Source organism: Diceros bicornis, chromosome 29, assembly GCF_020826845.1.
Source record: "Diceros bicornis minor isolate mBicDic1 chromosome 29, mDicBic1.mat.cur, whole genome shotgun sequence".
Taxonomy (NCBI): Eukaryota; Metazoa; Chordata; class Mammalia; order Perissodactyla; family Rhinocerotidae; genus Diceros; species Diceros bicornis.
In genome coordinates, this window is record NC_080768.1 from 25542586 (window position 1) to 25560164 (window position 17579).

The following is a 17579-nucleotide window of genomic DNA, read 5'->3' on the forward strand; positions in this document are numbered from 1 at the left end:
GTCACAAAAGGAGAGGTAGCAGGGGTCTCAGAGCAGGAGTTTCTCTTGCTTTGCAGATAAGGAAGCGAATTTGGCCAAAATCCAGGGAGCAGGGATGCCTCCTCGCCCCCACTCTGCCCCCCCCACCTCCCCTCCTTTACCCCCACCCCACCCGGTTCTGTGCTCTTACTTCACACAGTCCTGCTGTGCGTTGGACTGTTGTTATCTGCTGGTTTAGGGCTTTAAACAATGCATTGTGTTCATTGCAGCGTTATTCACAATAGCCAAGACTTGGAAGCAACCTAAGTGCCCATCAAGGGATGAATGGGTAAAGATGTGGTATATATACACAATGGAATACTACTCAGCCATAAGAAACGATGAAATCCAGCCATTTGTGAGAATATGGATGGACATTGAGGGTATTATGCAAAGTGAAATAAGTCAGAGGGAGAAGGTCAAGTACCGTATGATTTCCTTCATTAAGTAATAGATAACAACAATAATAAACAAACACATAGAGACAGAGATTGGATTGGTGGTTACCAGAGGGGAAGGGGGGAGGGAGGAGGGCGAAAGGGATAATTCGGCACATGTGTGTGGTGATAGGTTGTAATTAGTATTTGGGTGGTGAACGTGATGTAATCTATGCAGAAATAGAAGTATAATGATGTACACCTGAAATTTATACAATGTTATAAACCAATGTTACTGCAATAAACAAAAAACAAAACAAACAAAACACAATGCATTGAGATCACCAGAGTCAGGAGAGCTGACCCCGCCTGTGCCACTAAATGAGGGTGTGTCCTTGGCAAGTTGCTTTATCTCTCGGGAAGCAGGGATTGCCACAGGAGCTAATCCCAGGTGTGCCACGAGGAAGCGGAGTTGCTCTCTCTGTGGAGGGCAGCGCTGCTGTATCGCTACCCTTTGCTGGGCCTTGATCAAGTTTGAGTCCTACCCAGAGTCCAAGGTTGGTTTCTATCCCCCACTGCTGCTGAAGCTGATCCAGAAAACCTGTACATTTTTACAGGTGGCCTCCAGGTGAAAAGAAATGATTGATTCTGCGTGGACTTGATGGTTCTGTAAGGCCACTGCTTCCATTGCCAACAGAGATGGTTTTCAAAATTCTGGCCGTGGAATACAACCTTCAGAAGAAGGGCTAGTCAGAACACAATGTATAAAATAGCTAATGCTGGCCTGCTCTGTTTGAAACAGGGGTGTGGGAGGGTGGAGATTAGAACACACTTTGCCATCCTGCCTCCCCTCCATCATCAAGTGTACTGGCAGAGGTGAAGCCCTTGGGCTCTTAAGGGGACAGTTTGAAAACCACTGTCCTACAGATTGCAGTTAAGGCTCTTTAGTATGCTCTCCTCAAGACCTTTTACAGTCTGGCCTCAGCCATTCCCGCCTCCACCGGCGTCGCACAGTTCAGGCACATCAGGACATGATGTCCCTGTCACTCGTCCACTTTTCCTGCTCCTGGATTCTCTGCTCAAATGTACCTCCTCTGTCATTCCCTCCTCGGTGCTTTTGCTAACACGTTCTGCACACCTCAAGCGTAGCACCTGTCACTGTCATTGGAGGTCACTTTCCCCCGCTGGATCGCGAGTCCCTTGAAAACAGGAAGTGTGTCTTTTTCTTGCAAGATTTGACTGATATTTAAAGAACACTTGAGTGCTAGGTTCTGGGGACAAAGTTGAGAGAAGATGCACTACGCCCATGGAGCTGACATCCTAGAGAAAGGGAGACAGACAATAGGCAAGATAAACAAGGAAAAGATGTGGCCTATCTAGTGATCAATGCCAGGGAGAACGAGAGAGCAGAGAGGGGGTAGAGAGTGTGTATTGGGTGGAGATGGGAGCATTCCATCTGGAAGATGGTCAGGGAAGGCCACACAGAAGATGACATGGGCATCAGCCTGCCGGTGGCAGAGGAGGAAAGAGTGTGGACCTTAGTGGGGAAACTGTGCAAGCACAGAGAAGGAAGAAGGCAAAGACACTTGAGGTGGGAACAGAGAAGAGGCCACTGTGGCTAAAGAAAGAGAAGAAAACAGAAAGTGGGAGGAGAGAAGGAGGTGAGATACAGGGTGTTAGAAGGCTCGGGGGCTCGTGGGCCACTCTAAGGACTCTGGGTATTACCCAAGTGAGAGGGTCACACAATGTTTTGAAGCTCCCACAGTTTCAACAAAGCTAATTCCACAAAGGACACAAGTGGCTGCCACCGTGACCATTCTAGTTGCCGGTTCTCAGGCCTTGCTGGATTTCTTGGTTGGCTTTGCTGCCATTGGCCACTCCCTCTTTTGTGAAACTCTTCCTTTAACTTTTGTAATTGCACTTTCTCCTTTTCTTTCCTACCCCGGTGGCCACACCTTCTTGGGCTTCTGTGATTTTCTTCCTCTGCTCACCCTTTGAGGAGTTTCTCCCAGCCAAGGCTTTCCCCTTAGCCCACTGTTCTTAACACACACATCCTCCTTGTGTGGCTTCATCCAAATGGCCACCTCATACGTGCACAAGATTGGTTCACTTGGCGAGGAAGAAGGGGAGAAGGGCAGTGTGAACCGCGGCTGCGCATTATCTGGGCGCTGCTTTCGTCTCCTTCTCCAGCTCCTGCTGTTCCCCCACATGTAACCTTCTCTGAGGTCACTTAAATATCTCCCACTTTCAGAAATGTTCAGCTATGCTTTCACACATGCTTAAGATGTCGTGTATTACATTAAGTATTGCTGAGAAACAAGTCGCCCCAAAACTTTTTAGTGGCTTACAAAAACAGCTATCGTGTTATGTCTCTTGGTTCTGGCTTGGGTTCCCTCATGAGACCACAGTTAAGACGTTGGCCAGGGCTACAGTCACCCACTGGGTCATCCACTTCTAAGGTGGCTTGTTCACATGGCTGGTGAGTTAGCACTGGCTCTTGGTGGGAGGCCTCAGTTCCTCTTCACATGGGCCTCTTCACAGGGCTGCTTGAATATCCTCATGGCCTGGCAACTGGCTGCCTCCCAAGCAAGCAATCCAAGAGAGCAAGAAGGAAGCTGCAATGCTTCATAATCTAGCCTTGGAGTTCACACACCATTATCTCCACCATTCTCTCTTGGTCATTCAGAACAGCCCTGATCCAGTGTGAGAGGAGGCTATGCAAGGGTCTGAATACCAGGAGGTGAGCATTATTGGGGACCATCTTGGAAGTGGGCTACCCCATATAGTTATCCACTTTCCCAGTCTAAATGATTCTGACTTGTCCCTCAAAACTCAGCTCACTGACACAGCCGCTTCCACTGAGAAGCGTCCCCTGATTGGTGAATTTCCTCTTCTGCTCCCATCAGCCCTTGGACATGTCTCCGTTCCGTCATGTACTAAGCTGCACTGAAATTGATTTACTTGCTTCTCTCTTCCTTAGTCTTTAAGTTCCTTGAGGGATGAGAGAATATCTAATAAGACAATTTGATATCACAGGGTCTAGAACAATGGTGCGTAGCAGAGTCTTAGTACAATTTATATAAGGAATAAGTGAATGGGTAAATAACATTTCCTTTCACCAACCAGAAATATTTAGTATAGCACTTAATTTATATCACACCCCACTTCAGTATCAACCCCGCTTCAATTCTCTGCTGATTGGTTTTTATATTTCGGCTTTCATATTGCATTTCCCACCCCACCTCACCCCTGATAAAGTCCCACTCTTCTTTGACCCAGCAATTTCATTCTAGGAATTTTTTCTATGGAAATAATTGCACATTTGGCAAAGATGTGGCTACAATGATGTTCATTGCAGTTTGTTTATGATGTTTAAAGCTTTGTAGAAAACCTAAATTTCCAAAAATAGTGATTTGATTAAATAAGTTATGTGGTAATAAAATACTCTTGTGTAACCACTAAAATAATAATACTACAAAAAATGTTCATTGATATGAAAAGATGTGCACTTGATATTATTAAATGAAATAAAACATTTTAATTTTTAATTTTAGTTTTTAATTATGGTAAAATACATGTAATATAAAATTTATCATCTTAACCATTTTTTAAGTGTACAGTTCAGTAGCGTTAAATGCATTTACATTGTTGTGCAACTAATCTCCAGAACTCTTCATCTTGAAAAACTAAAACTCTATACTATTAAGCAAATTCATCCCTCCCCTTGTTCCTTCCTCCTGTCAGCCCCTGGCAACAACCATTCTGCTGTCTCTATGAATTTGACTACTCCACGTGCCTCATATAAATGGAATCATACAGTATTTGTATTTTTGTGACGGCTTATTTCACTTAGCATAATACCGTCAAGGTTCATCCATGTTGTATCATGTATTAGAATTGTATTCCTTTTTAAGGCTAAATAATATTCCATTGTGTGTATCTATCACATTTTGTTTATCCATTTATCCATCAGTGAATACTTGGGTTGCTTCTACCTTTTGGCTATTGTGAATAATGCTGCTGTGAAGATAGGCATACAAATATCTCCTCAAGACCCTGCTTTCAATTCTTTTAGGTGTATAGCCAGAATTAGAATTGCTGGATCATATAGTAGTTCTGTTTTTAATTTTTTGAGGAATTGCCAAACTGTTTTCTGTAGAGGCTGCACCATTTTACATTCCCGTCAGCAGTGCACAAGGATTCCGGTTTCTCCATAGCCTCACCAACACTTGTTAGTTTCTGTTTTTTGATAGTAGCCATCCTAATGGGTGTGAAGTGGTATCTCATTGTGGTTTTGATTTGCATTTCCCTATAGATTAGTGATGTTGAGCATCTTTTTGAGTGCTTATTGGCCATTTGTATGTCTTCTTTGAAGAAATGTCTATTCAAGCCCTTTGCCCATTTTTTAATTGGGCTTTTTATTTTGGTTGTTGTTGTTGAGTTGTAGGAGTTCTTTATATATTCTAGATATTGACCCCTTATCAGATATATGATTTGCAGATATTTTATCCTGTTCTGTGGTTGGCTTTCCATTCTGTTGATTGAGTATAAACACTTTTTAAAGAGAAATATTTATACAAACATACATGCCTTCAGGAAAAAACTGGAAGAACACTAGAAAGTTAAGAGTGTGGATTATGTGTGATTTTAATTCTCTTCTTTATCTTATATTTATTGTTAAAAATTTCTGGCAGAATTATATTGCTTTCACAGAAAAATTTTAAATAAATAACACTTTCATTCTAATAAAGCATAGGTCATAGGTTTATCCTCTGGAGGTCTGATCAAGAAGTTCTGAAATCAGAGTATTCACATTGTCAGCATCCTCCCAATGGGGTGCTGAGTCAAGGAGTGCCAAGTTATTTTACTTTTCTGAGTTTCATTTTCCTCTTCTTTGAAGTGCAAGACTTTTCCAGTACTGGCACTCTTTATTCTGAAGAATTTACGTACTGTGTATAGAATTGATTGTCCTCAGGAAACTTTTCACAGAACGCTGTCTGCTCTCAAAAGGCACTTGTTCCTGTTTCCATCAGAGCAGTCGTCCCACAATATGGTATCTAGTTCCCTGTCTAGATTGGGATGTCCTCAAAATCAAGGACTTACTCATCTTTGCAACACCCACAAGCACAGTGGACGGAATGCTTGTTGAATAATGTTGCCAAATCCAAAAGGCACGTTTCTGTTACTCAACTTCTCAGGAGCATTTGACTCAGGAGAATCAACTGACCACTTCTTCCTGTTGAAACCATGTCTTATTTTTGCTTTTGTGACACTGCACTATCTTGTTTTTTTCTTCTATGCCTCTGGCTATTCCTTTTCAATCTCCTTTGCAAAGTCCTCTCTGTTCTTTAGCTAACCTCTAGTATTGGAGTTCTTTAGTCCTTTCTCCTCATTCTCTCTCCTTCCATGACCTCATCTATTTCCAAGGCTTTAATTCCCACATGTATACCAATCATTTCCAACATCTCTTTAGAGCTCCAGCTGCCTTGTGCTATGTATTTTCTGTTTGTCTTTCTAGATCCACTCCCTACTCCTCTTGACTCTCCCCTCTGCCCTGGTACTTTGACCTTTGTGGGCTACATCAATAGGCTCTCTGACTTCCAGCTGGGTTTGACCAATAGAAGCTTCCAGCAAAAGATTGAAAAGCAGGAGGAGAGTGAGGTCAATAAATTTATTACCCCAGCTCCCTCTTTGTGGTTCACTTCAGGTTGGCTATGTCCCTCTGCTGAAGGCCACAGGTCCTATCAGAAGGCCATCTCCATCCAACTCCACCTCTCTCTCTGTCTCTTACCTAGACACTGCCCCTTTCCCTTGCTCCTTCAGGCCTAGGCATGGTAATGCCTCCCCACTGTTACTAGCTTCAGGGTGCTACACCATCTCTCTTTGCTTTTCCTAAACTCTGCCCGCACCTTTGTAGATAGTCCTTTTATTAAACTCTTCTCACATAACCTGGTGTCCTGCCAGGACCCTGACTCATACATACCTACTTCACATCTCCCCTCAGAATTCTTGCAGTCATCACAAACATGACATGTCCAAAACATAACTTTTGATTTTCCTGCATACCTCTCCTTCTCCCCTCTTTCTGCTGTCTCTGTGAATATTAGCACCACCAGGCCAAGTGCACAAGGCAGATGCCTGGGAGTCCTACATGATTTCTCCATCTCCCTCACCCCCACTCTCCTTCATCTTTTCTATCACTAAGTCTGTAAATTCAGCTTCACATAGCTGACTTATTATTATTATTTAGATGTCAGCTTAAATGTTATATTCTTAAAAAATCTTTCTCTATGCAACCAAGTAAGGGCCATCCATCCCTTTATTCTCTCTCCAAATACCATTTATTTGCTTCTTAGGAAACAATATCACTTCCTAATATCACTTAGGAAGAGAATATTTATTTTATTTGAGAGTTATTTCTCTTTGGTAGAGAAGGATGAGTCTGAGCTATGAAAGATAATGAATATAACTCTTAAGGTTCCCCACCTTGGAAGTCAGTTTTTCCTGGGTTTGATCCAACATGGCAGAATTAATCTTGGAAGTTCTAGATCTGTATCCATGCAAACCTCGTCAAGGTACAGTACCCCTCAAAACCTCATGGAAAACAAGCCATTGGTTTTATGCATCTATTGCACGTTGGTAGAAATAAATTACGTGACACCTAGGGTTTCATAAGAGCACCATTCTATTTGCTGGAAATCCAAGGGTTTGTCTTTGACTATACATTTGTTTCAAATAAACTCCACATATAAAAACAACTTTAAAAAGATATAATCTAGATGCTTAAAATGCCAGATTCATGGTTTAATTATTTGGCTCAGCCAGTTCAGGAAAAAAAGCAAAAACCTAAATGAAAGAAAACATTTCTAAAACAAATTGCTTTCCTTGTGTTGAAAGTCCTCATATACAGGGAGTCAGACAGAAAACAGAAAAAGATCTGTGTGTTGTCAGAACTGACCTAAAATATTTGCCTTTTTTCTCTCTGTGGGACATTGCCTGAAAGAAATACCCATCATGTTTGATGTATGAATTCAGAGCTGAGGAATTGCCATGGTGTTTAGGGTCTCCTGTGTGTTGGTTTTCTCTGCTTGAAGCCTTGGGATTGAACCAAGCAAAGGGAATCAGTACCTTGTATGCTGCCTCTCGGTAGGGATTCAGGAAAATATAGAGATGGAGAAAGGATAAAATGAGAGAATAACTAGTGCATTCCCTGAACATTTATTGAGTGTTATGGGCAAGACACTGCTCTAGGGTCTGGGTATTCAAAGGTAAATAAGATGGGGTTCCTTTCATCCAGGAGATTATCATCTGGATCTGAAATTGCCTTGAAAAACATAAAGCATTATAGAAATGCCAGTTTCCTATGATATTGTTTTATTGCATATGCAGTGAAGGGAAACTAACAGCCATATGCAGAGAACAAATATGGTGGGTTGAACTGTGTCCCCTAAATTCATATGTTGAAGTCCTAACCCCAGTACTTCAGAATGTGACTGTATTTGGAAATAGGATCTTTACAGAGGTAGTCAAGTTACAATGCAGTCGTTAGAGTGGGCCCATAATCCAATATGAGTGTCCTTATGTCCTTATAAAAAGAGGAAATTTGGAGACAGACATCCATAAAGGGAAGACCATGTGAATGTGAAGACAGCCATCTGTAAGCCAAGGGGAGAGACATGGAACTGATCCTTCCCTCACAGCCTTCAGAAGGACCAACTCTGCCAACATCTTGATTTCCGACTTCTAGCTTCTAGAACTGTGAAACTATAAATTTCTGTTGTTTAAGCCACCCAGTTTGTGGTAGTTTGTCCAATCAAACTAATACAACAAACTAGGGTGAAAAGAATTCAATAGCAAATTGGGGCACCAACTTGAGGAAAAGGTCTGAGTGTGGTTTGACTCTCATTCCTCCTCAATGACCCTCTTCTGATAATCTTCCAAAGACACTGGACATTATTTCCTTCCTGGATTAGTTTTAAAAAAACAACAAAAAAACAAAGAGTAAAGGGTGGCACTAGAGCCTATTTTTCTGGAAGCCTCTCTCTGAGCTCCTAGCAATTTCAGAGGCATTTCCTTCATTCCTGGGTTCTAAATTCCTATGCAGCCCATTCACTGTTAGAACAGGAGCCCTTCTCCTTTGGAAATGTGGTGATTTGGACACCATAAGCTACTTGAGGCCTGCCTCTCTGTGATTAGGCTAGAGAGAATCAGAACAACAGGAAGATGGCTCATGGGATTGCACAACTTTATAGTATTTATTCCATTGTTGCCAACACTGGTGGTAACCACAGTGGGGAAGGCGTTATCATCTGATTTAAAACTCTTCAGCTCATCTGAGGAGACCAGAGGCCACAGGTTCTTCATAGTCTCAAGACATAAATTTTTGTTCTTGGACTACTAGAATTAGAGGAATGAAATCTAATCCTTACATTGTTCAGCTAAAGAATATGTTTTTTCTGGGAGTATGTATCAAATCAAATCAATTTTTTGAGCACTTAGTGTGTATGATGGTTTTACATGTCAACTTGGCTAGATGATTGTACCCAGTTGTTTGGTCAAGCATCACTCTAGATGTTGCTATAAAAATTTTTTTAGATGTGATTAAATTTTAATTAGTAGACTTTGAGTGAAGTAGATTAGCCTCCATAATGTGGGTGGGCCTCATCCAGTAAGTTGAAGGCCTTAAGAGAAAAGATGGAGGTCCCTCAAAGAGGAAGGAATTCTGCCTCCAGACTGCCTTCTGACTCAAGACTGCAACATCAGTTCTAGTTGGGATTTCCAGACTGTTGGCCTGCCCTACAGATTTTGAACTTGCTGGCTCCTATAATTGTATGTGCAGATTCCTCAAAATCAATCAATCTCTCTCTTTGTCTTCATACATCTTATTGGTTCTGTTTCTCTGGGGAACCCTGACAAATACCCTATGGAATGGGCACAGTGGGGAATGGACAGGTGATTAACACCTGACTTTCAGGTACCTTGACTCTGGTTTGGTGGCTTCTTTCCAGACTACATACCAGAGGAGTTGTTCTGTTCACAGCCATGTCATTCCTAACATTGTTGGGGAATAAATCCTTTTCCTTACAGATTCAGCTTTTGGAGTGACAATTTTAAAGTGCTATGAGCCAAAAACAAAGTTAAATCCATCAAAATACCTTTGAATGTACTGCTCTTTCCACTGTGCTACTCTGTTCCTCTTATATAGGAAATATCCTCACCCAACCTAGGAAGTTTATTGCTGAAGCTATGTATCTGTTGTCCTCACAGTGTGAATGTCATGTGTTTATCAAGTCCACTTGATTCCTCCCACACACCCAAACTATATTCTGGGAATTAAGCTGAGGACAGTTTCCTCTTCCTTAAACCGCCAGAATGTGCGTGCTTGCTGTAGTAAACAATGTAAATGCAAACTGGTGTTCTCAGGGAAGCTATCTGAATGCTTCATTCTTTGGCTAGGCAGAGCCAAAGAAAAATACACGAAATGTGAAATCTCAGCTTTTTTCTGTCTGACATTATCAATGCTTTCTACGTTCCATGGAGGCCCTGGGTGGAAGGTTACAAAACAGGATAAATTTTCATCTAAAAATAAATGAGCTGATATTACATACTGGAAATTATATATTGGTTAGGATTTCAGCTCATTTTATTTCCTTTTCTGTGGGCTTAATTATACTGAAAAAATTAAATGGAAAAGTTTAAGGAAAATATTTGAACAATTAATATTTGGGCCACAAACACAACTTTGATTGTATTCACTTAATATTGATTTTAAGCAACATGTTTTTGATCAGATCTTTCTGATTGCAGTCTTCTCTTCTTCTCCCATGCCTACCACTAACTACTGGTTCATTCAGGGGTGATAGAACCAGTGGTTTAACAGATTCTCAAAGGAAAAAGAGACACTCAAACCAAGGTATTGAGCAGACTCAACACGACAGAAAGCAGGCTCCATTTTGAGAAGCTAAGAGACATTTGCAGAAATCGGAGAGCTGGAGGTAAGGATTGAAGCTGGATATAAAGCTAAGAATCTGGGATGAATACAGATACAGTGACCATCTAGAGTGCACCCTGGTTTTCCTAGCTTCACGTTACAGTGTGTGAATTTACTATACAGTATAAGGCTTTCGAAGAATGGACAAAGGAAAACTGGGCAGCTCTTTCTCGGCTTTCCTTATCATCTCTATGATTTCCTGCTAGCTTCCCCACCCTTGGCTACCACCCACCCCCTTCCTAATCTGGTCAATAGACAGACAAGTCTAATTGCTCATGCATTACTTAGAGTGCATGCGGGTGGTACAGAACTGAGTTAGGTAGCTGTGAAACCCTACTGCTCCCTCGTGACTCTGACTTGCCTTTTCCTTATTAAAATGTGTTGTTCTCCTGCAGTGTTCCTCAGGGCCCCAGGTGAAGGCTTGCTTTGATTCATGTGATTTTTAAATGTGAAAAATGTCCCTGCAATGGAAATTCAAGACCAACTTATTAACGTTTATATGGGGGTCTATTTTCAGAAGACAAAATGTAGCCAAGACACATGTCAGAGTTCAAAAAGGAAGATGGCACAACAATGATGAAGATGCACGTAGTCGGGACCAAAGGAACATAAGATGAAGCCCTCGATGTATCTAATTCTTAAGATGCTTGTGATAAGATCCTGGAGAGTTGCTAAAAGTGGCATATAAATTTGGCTTTAAACATTTTAGAGCCAACCCAAAAGGGGACCATATAATAAATTATGTGATTGGGGAAAGGGTGGTTCCAGAAGTACTGTTGCTCTTGGAATAGAGATTAGAGAAAAACCCACCCTCCCACTACCCTTATCACTACCACCCCCACCCCGCCAGCTGCCTCTGGGAACATCATAAAAAAGACTGCATAGTAGAGGGAACCACATTTTCTAAGATTCTTACAGTAAAAGCATCAGCAATCTGCGTGGGCTGGGACTACAAGGATATAATAATAAACAATAGTCTCTGCCCCCAGAATTTTACTATTTAATAGGAAAGGGGAGTATTTTATGATTTAATGGGTAGAGGGGATTGAATGGATTGCCGTGAATAAGCATTTCTAGAGCAGGGAGATTTTTCACATTTAAAGTCGAATATACATGATCTGTATAAAGCGCAGTGTTCTGTATAGTGACCTGTGGCCTCTCCAGTATGTCCTTGCTGAAAAACATCAAGTGGCTAAAAGAGAAATGATCCGGGAAAGAGATAAAATGTACCTTTGTTGGGGTTACAATAATTCATACTTACGGGAAAAGCGTGAAATCCATGAAACAAAATCGTGGCTCTTCAGTGAAGCACATAGGAAGGAGCATTAACTCAAAGGAAACAGATCAGGGGGTGGAGAAGTGAAAGGCTGAACTCGAGGCGAGGAAGACCATTCCCAGGACTAAGAAGAACATCTCATGAGAAGAAAACACCGGAAACTTGCCCAGGAGACGCAGCCCCCCCTGCAGAGGACACATTCCTTCAGCATGAACAACAGCAGCATCTTGCTAGGGTAAAGGGGAGAGGAAAACAAGGCAAGAATTCATTCTAGAGGAACTTTCTCTAGTGAGTGGTATATTTCTTCCACTTTAAAGTGCTTTTCCCAATGGGTCCTCCAAGCCATTCTTTCTAGTTATGTGTGATTTCTTTGTTTTTTTATTTTTACTTGTTTGTTTTGCTCTAGATACCTGTTTTAGGTGAATACTGGTAGAGGTGAAAAATGTTAGTGTATTCTAGAAGTGGTTCTGTAATACTTCGAAGCAGAAGTGACAGCCAGCTTCTGGATGTCATTGTAAGTTGGGTATTGCTGCAGGCTAATGGAAAGGTCAGATTACAAATAACCTCAGTTCCATCCTTGCTCCCTTCTCCCACCAGCCTCTAGACAGAACAAGCAACAACTAGTAACATCAGTACTCCACATTGGCCCTCATGGGACAGAGTGCCTTGTTATCTCAGCCCCAGCTGCTCCTAAGTCATTTCCCCCAGCCCCAGTGCTTTGCTATTCCTCCTGGAAGACTAGTGAGGTACCACCCTCCATGAAAGGGTAAGGTAGCACTCCTTTCTTTTCTTTTTGCTGAGGAAGATTTGCCCTGGGCTAACATCTGTTGCCAATCTTCCTCTTTTTGCTTGAGGAAGATTCACCCTGAGCTAACATCTGTGCCCATCTTCCTCTATTTTGTGTGTGGGTCGCTGCCACAGCATGGCTGCCAACGAGTTGTGTAAGTCCACAACCCAACCCAGGCTGCTGAAGCAGAGTGCACCAAACTTAACCACTAGGCCATGGGGCTGGCCCCAGGTAGCACTGTTTTCAAATACAAAGAACCATGCCTTCTCCTTTCTTTCCTTCCTGGCTTTCCAGAGGTATTCCAATTCTACCTGAGCCAGATTCTCACTGGAAACCTCACCCAGCCCCTCTTCTCCCCATGAATTACCATTATTCACATTGGCTGCACAAACTTGACACCTCTTGTTTTGGGGTCACCTCACTCCTGGCTCACTTCATCACTCCTGCTCACATCAGTCTGTTTTTTATGGTTATCACAGGACTTAAAGCTGAAATTATCTTGTACCTTAATTTATTTACAAGTTGATTGTCTATTCTTCCCCTTCTAGAATATAAGGGCCATGAGGGCAAGGACTTAGCTTGTCTTGTGGACTCTTGTATTTTCACTGCTTAGAACAGTGTTTGGCACATAATAGGTACACAATTTTTTTTTTTAATTGTTGAAATTAGAGGATATAGTCAGTTGTAAATCAAAGAACTTGGGGAAATAGGACATTCTATTGAGTGCTGCCATAGGAGAACTTAGAGCAGCCAGAGGTCCTGAGGGGCTGGAGAGCTGAAGAAAGAGGAGCATTAAGGTGTGGACAGGGGCCTAGGGCACAGGTTCTCAAAATGTGATCTGAGGAGCCCTTGGGGAGGTGGGGGCATGTCCCCAAGACCCTTTCAGGGAGTCTGTAAGGTTAAAACTGTTTTCATAATAATATTAAGATGTTGACTTTTTCACTGTGGTGTCATTTCCACAGGTGATGCAAAAGCAATAGAGGGTAAAACTGCTGTCTCCTTGGCATGTACCAAGGCGATGGCACCAAATTGTCACCACACACTCACAGTAAAACAGATTCCAGTTTCATTTAGGAGTGTCCTTGATAAATCAGTAAAAATCATTAATTTTATTAAATCTTGACCTTTGAGTACGTGTCCATTTAATATTCTCTGTGATGAAGTGGGAGATACACATAAAGCATTTCTGCTGAATAGTGAAGTATGTTGGTTTTCTTGAGGAAAAACATCTGGCAATTAGCAATTGAATTGCGAGCTAAACTAGCCTTTTTTTTTTTATTTTCATGGAACACTATTTTTATTTTAAAGAATGAAAGACAAACTATAGTTATTTAGACTTGGATATTTGACAGATACTTTCTCAAAAATGAATCAAGTGAGCTTGTTACCTCTAGTAGAACAAAACAACTGACAGTATCCGTTGCCAATGATAAAATTTTAACTTTCAAGAGAAAATTAGAGTTATGGAAAACTTGTGTCCATCACAGTAAACGAGACAGCTTTCTTATAGAGACTACTTGGATGAGATTGGTGGTGACGTATTAATAATGTGATTTTTTTGATGTTGTATAATAAAATATGTCAAAATTTGGAAGATCTTTGTAACTCAGCTAACCAATATTTTTCAAATGTTACAAATTCGTGCATGGGTAAATGATCCATTCAAAGTGCAAAATAGATCGACGGATTTCATATAAGAGAGTTTAAAAAGTTCATTGATAAGGTTGCAGGTTGAAATTAACATTGAAATTAACTTTTAAGAAACTAGTACTTATTGAGTTTGGGTGTAGTATCAAAGAATATACACAATTATCTTAAAAAACTATTAAAATACTCCTCCCCCACACAGAGGCTGATTTTTCTTCATAAACTTTAACCAAAACAAGATATTACAACAGACTGACTGTAGAAGCAGAGTAGAGATGAGAATCCAGCTCTTTTCTGTTAAGCCAGACATTAAAGAGATTTATAAAATGTAAATGACATCACTCTTCTCGCTAAACTGTTTTTGTTTTGGAAAATATTTATTTGTCATAATTTGTTAACATGTAGTGCATTATTATCATGACTTTTTTTTTCAGTGAGGAACATTAGCCCTGAGCTAACACCGTTGCCAATCCTCCTCTTTTTGCTGAGGAAGAGTGGCCCTGGACTAACATCCAGGCCCATCTTCCTCTACTTTATATGTGGGACGCCTGCCACAGCATGGCTTGATGAGTGGTGCACATCACTACGAACCCCAGGCCGCCGAAGCAGAGCGTGTGAGCTACACCACCGGGCTGGCCCCTTATTGTGACTTTTAAATAAATAAATATTTAAACATATTTTCAGTGTTAATTTCTAATACAATAAATGTTGATAACCCACATTAAAAACAAAAGCTATTCAGGGGGCCGGCCCCGTGGCATAGTGGTTAAGTGTGCGCGCTTCACTGTGGCGGCCCGGGGTTTGGATCTCGGGCGCACACCGACACACTGCTTGTCAAGCCATGCTGTGGTGGTGTCCCATATAAAGTGGAGGAAGATGGGCACGGATGTTAGCCTAGGGCCAGTCTTCCTCAGCAAAAAAGAGGAGGATTGGCATGGATGTTAGCTCAGGGCTGATCTTCCTCACACACACACAAAAAGCTATTCAGAATCTTCAATTTTTGAGAGTGTAAGTGGGTTCTGAGACCAAACGTTTGGAGAACTTCTGGCCTAGATTAGGCTTAAGAGAACTCAGCAGTGGCTCCAAAGAAAATGAAGATGTTCTTCTCACTTTTCTCTTTACTTGAGGCCAGGTCCACACCAATGAAGTGAATTAGAAAATTAAACTGAAGGAAGGAGGCTAATCTTCACAGACGCTCCTTTGTGCAATAGGACATCTACTCTCACTTTTTCCTCAGAACCATCCTGTGAGGTAATAGTTATTTAATCCCATTTTGATAGAAGACGAAAGAGGCTCAGGAGAGTTAGGTACCTAGCCCAAGATCACACAGCTAATAAGTGAGCTGCAGAACCACAGATCTGCCCAGCACTTCCCATCAAACCAAAATACATCTGATAATTTTGGAAATGTTTAGATCCAAATGCTTTCACCTAAAATATAAGCACAACTGAGGTAAAATATGTCTTTGATGTATTTGAATTATCCTAATGACTGCCTTGGCATGCCACTTCCCCAGGCTGGCAAAGACAATGGCGTCACAGAATGGTTACCAAATTTCCTGCAAAACTCTATAAACTAGCTGGGGCTCTCTTTAAGCTTCTTGGAATAATTCTTCTTCCTAAGGAAAAAGGTTATGTGTGTCTGTGTGTGTGTTTCCCTTCTGTTTTTGTTCTGGCATTCTTTTGTGAGCATGGAACTGATTACTAAATAGGGTCAAACAGCTTGAGTTGGGCTTCCTGTGTGAATGTGAACAGTGCTGATTTCCAGCCTTTCGTTTGATATGTTATCTGTGGCGGCGGTGCCCGACGTTGAAGTTTCAGATGGTTTCCTTCAATTTCCTGTATTGTTAGAATGGTGGATGTGTGTGCACGTGGAGACAGAAGGGAGGATGTTTCTACATGGATTTCCTTGGATTTTGTGAAAGGTTTTCAGTTAGACGTTAAGAGGGCCACATGTTTTTTTGGAAAGAGCACTGGTTAGCACAAATGTGGGTCCAGTATTTTGTCTGCCACTAATTATCTGCATAGTTTTCAGCAAATTATTTGGTTCTTAGGCCCAATTCTGCTTCCTTATAAGGCTCCTTCCAGCTCTGAAATTTTGTAAGTCTGAGTTCTCCTCAAAGCCTCACTTCCCAACTCGCCACACTCCGTTGTTCTGAAACATTCGTTTTTCTTCTTTCTGACTTTACTTCCCACGTGTTCTTCGTCCTCTTCCATTCCCCTTTATTATCCCTACATGATCGCCTCTTACATTTAAGTTCTTCTGATCCTCCTTCACCAGCTCACATTATTCAGCTCTCATTGTCTCTAAAATAATATTACAAATGGTCGACTTTTTCTTAGAAAGAAGAAGCAGAATATGTTCGCTTCCTGTTCTGATATGGGGGCTGTTTAGAGTTTGGAGACTGGATTCTGTCAGGATCTTCCCTCAGCCCATAATATAGCCCCGAGAGGCTGGGCTGCCAGCCATTTCTCCAGCTCTGTTCTATTTTTATTAAATTCAATTAGATTTAAGGTCGCAGGATAATGGCATGTTTAATTCATCTGCTTTCATGTACAAGTATGAACATTTAAAATGGAAACAGGACGTTAAACAACTGTTGTTTTCCGCGACCTTCGGTTGTCCCACACTCTCCTGGCTTCCCCAGATCCTCCATGAGTGGATTTAGCGCCATCTAGTGATGTGATGGGCTGATGCTTTGCTGCCTGATTCCTACAACGCCAAATGAAGAAAACCTGTTGACTATGAAATGAAGGCAAACTGGGATTTAAACAAAATACTGGGAACGTTTGCAGAGATCACTTATATACCAAAAGTTCAGATTTGTTATTAACCATGCAAGTGTGTGTAAGTTACAGAATCCCTGGGACCTTGCAAGGTGAAGATTTGTGGGTGTGTTCACTTGAGATATGAGTCATATTCAGTTTTAACTTTTCAGTGTGTTCAGTGTGTGGGATCCAAATGTTGGGTGTTGGTAATTTTTGCTCCTGTGGAAAACACGGGCAAGTTGCTTAATTTTTCTCAGCCTCAGTTTCTCTTTTTCTGAACTGTAAAAGATAGTTTCTGCATACATTTTATGCAGAAATTTCAACCAACCACAAACACTACAATTCTGTGATTTACCCTAGTGATTGTACATGCTTCGGATTCATGATTCTTTCCATCTTCCAAGAGTTTAATGTTAACGAGAGGTGTAGAAATAATACCAATGGTCGTCATTTATTGGCTACCACTACATCTCTGGTATTGTTTTAGGAACGTTATGCACATTCACTTTTTTATTTAATCTTTAAAAAATTCTGGCAGACAAAACTCTGCAAGATAAATATTATTATGGTCATTTTACAAATAAGTAATCTAAGGCTACCATACCCTGCTCTCCATGTTTACAAACCAGCAAAAAAGATAAAAGAGAAGCAAGAGAGAAATATGCTATTGTCATTATGATTCATCATAGCACTGTTGACAGTGTAGAGCACAGTG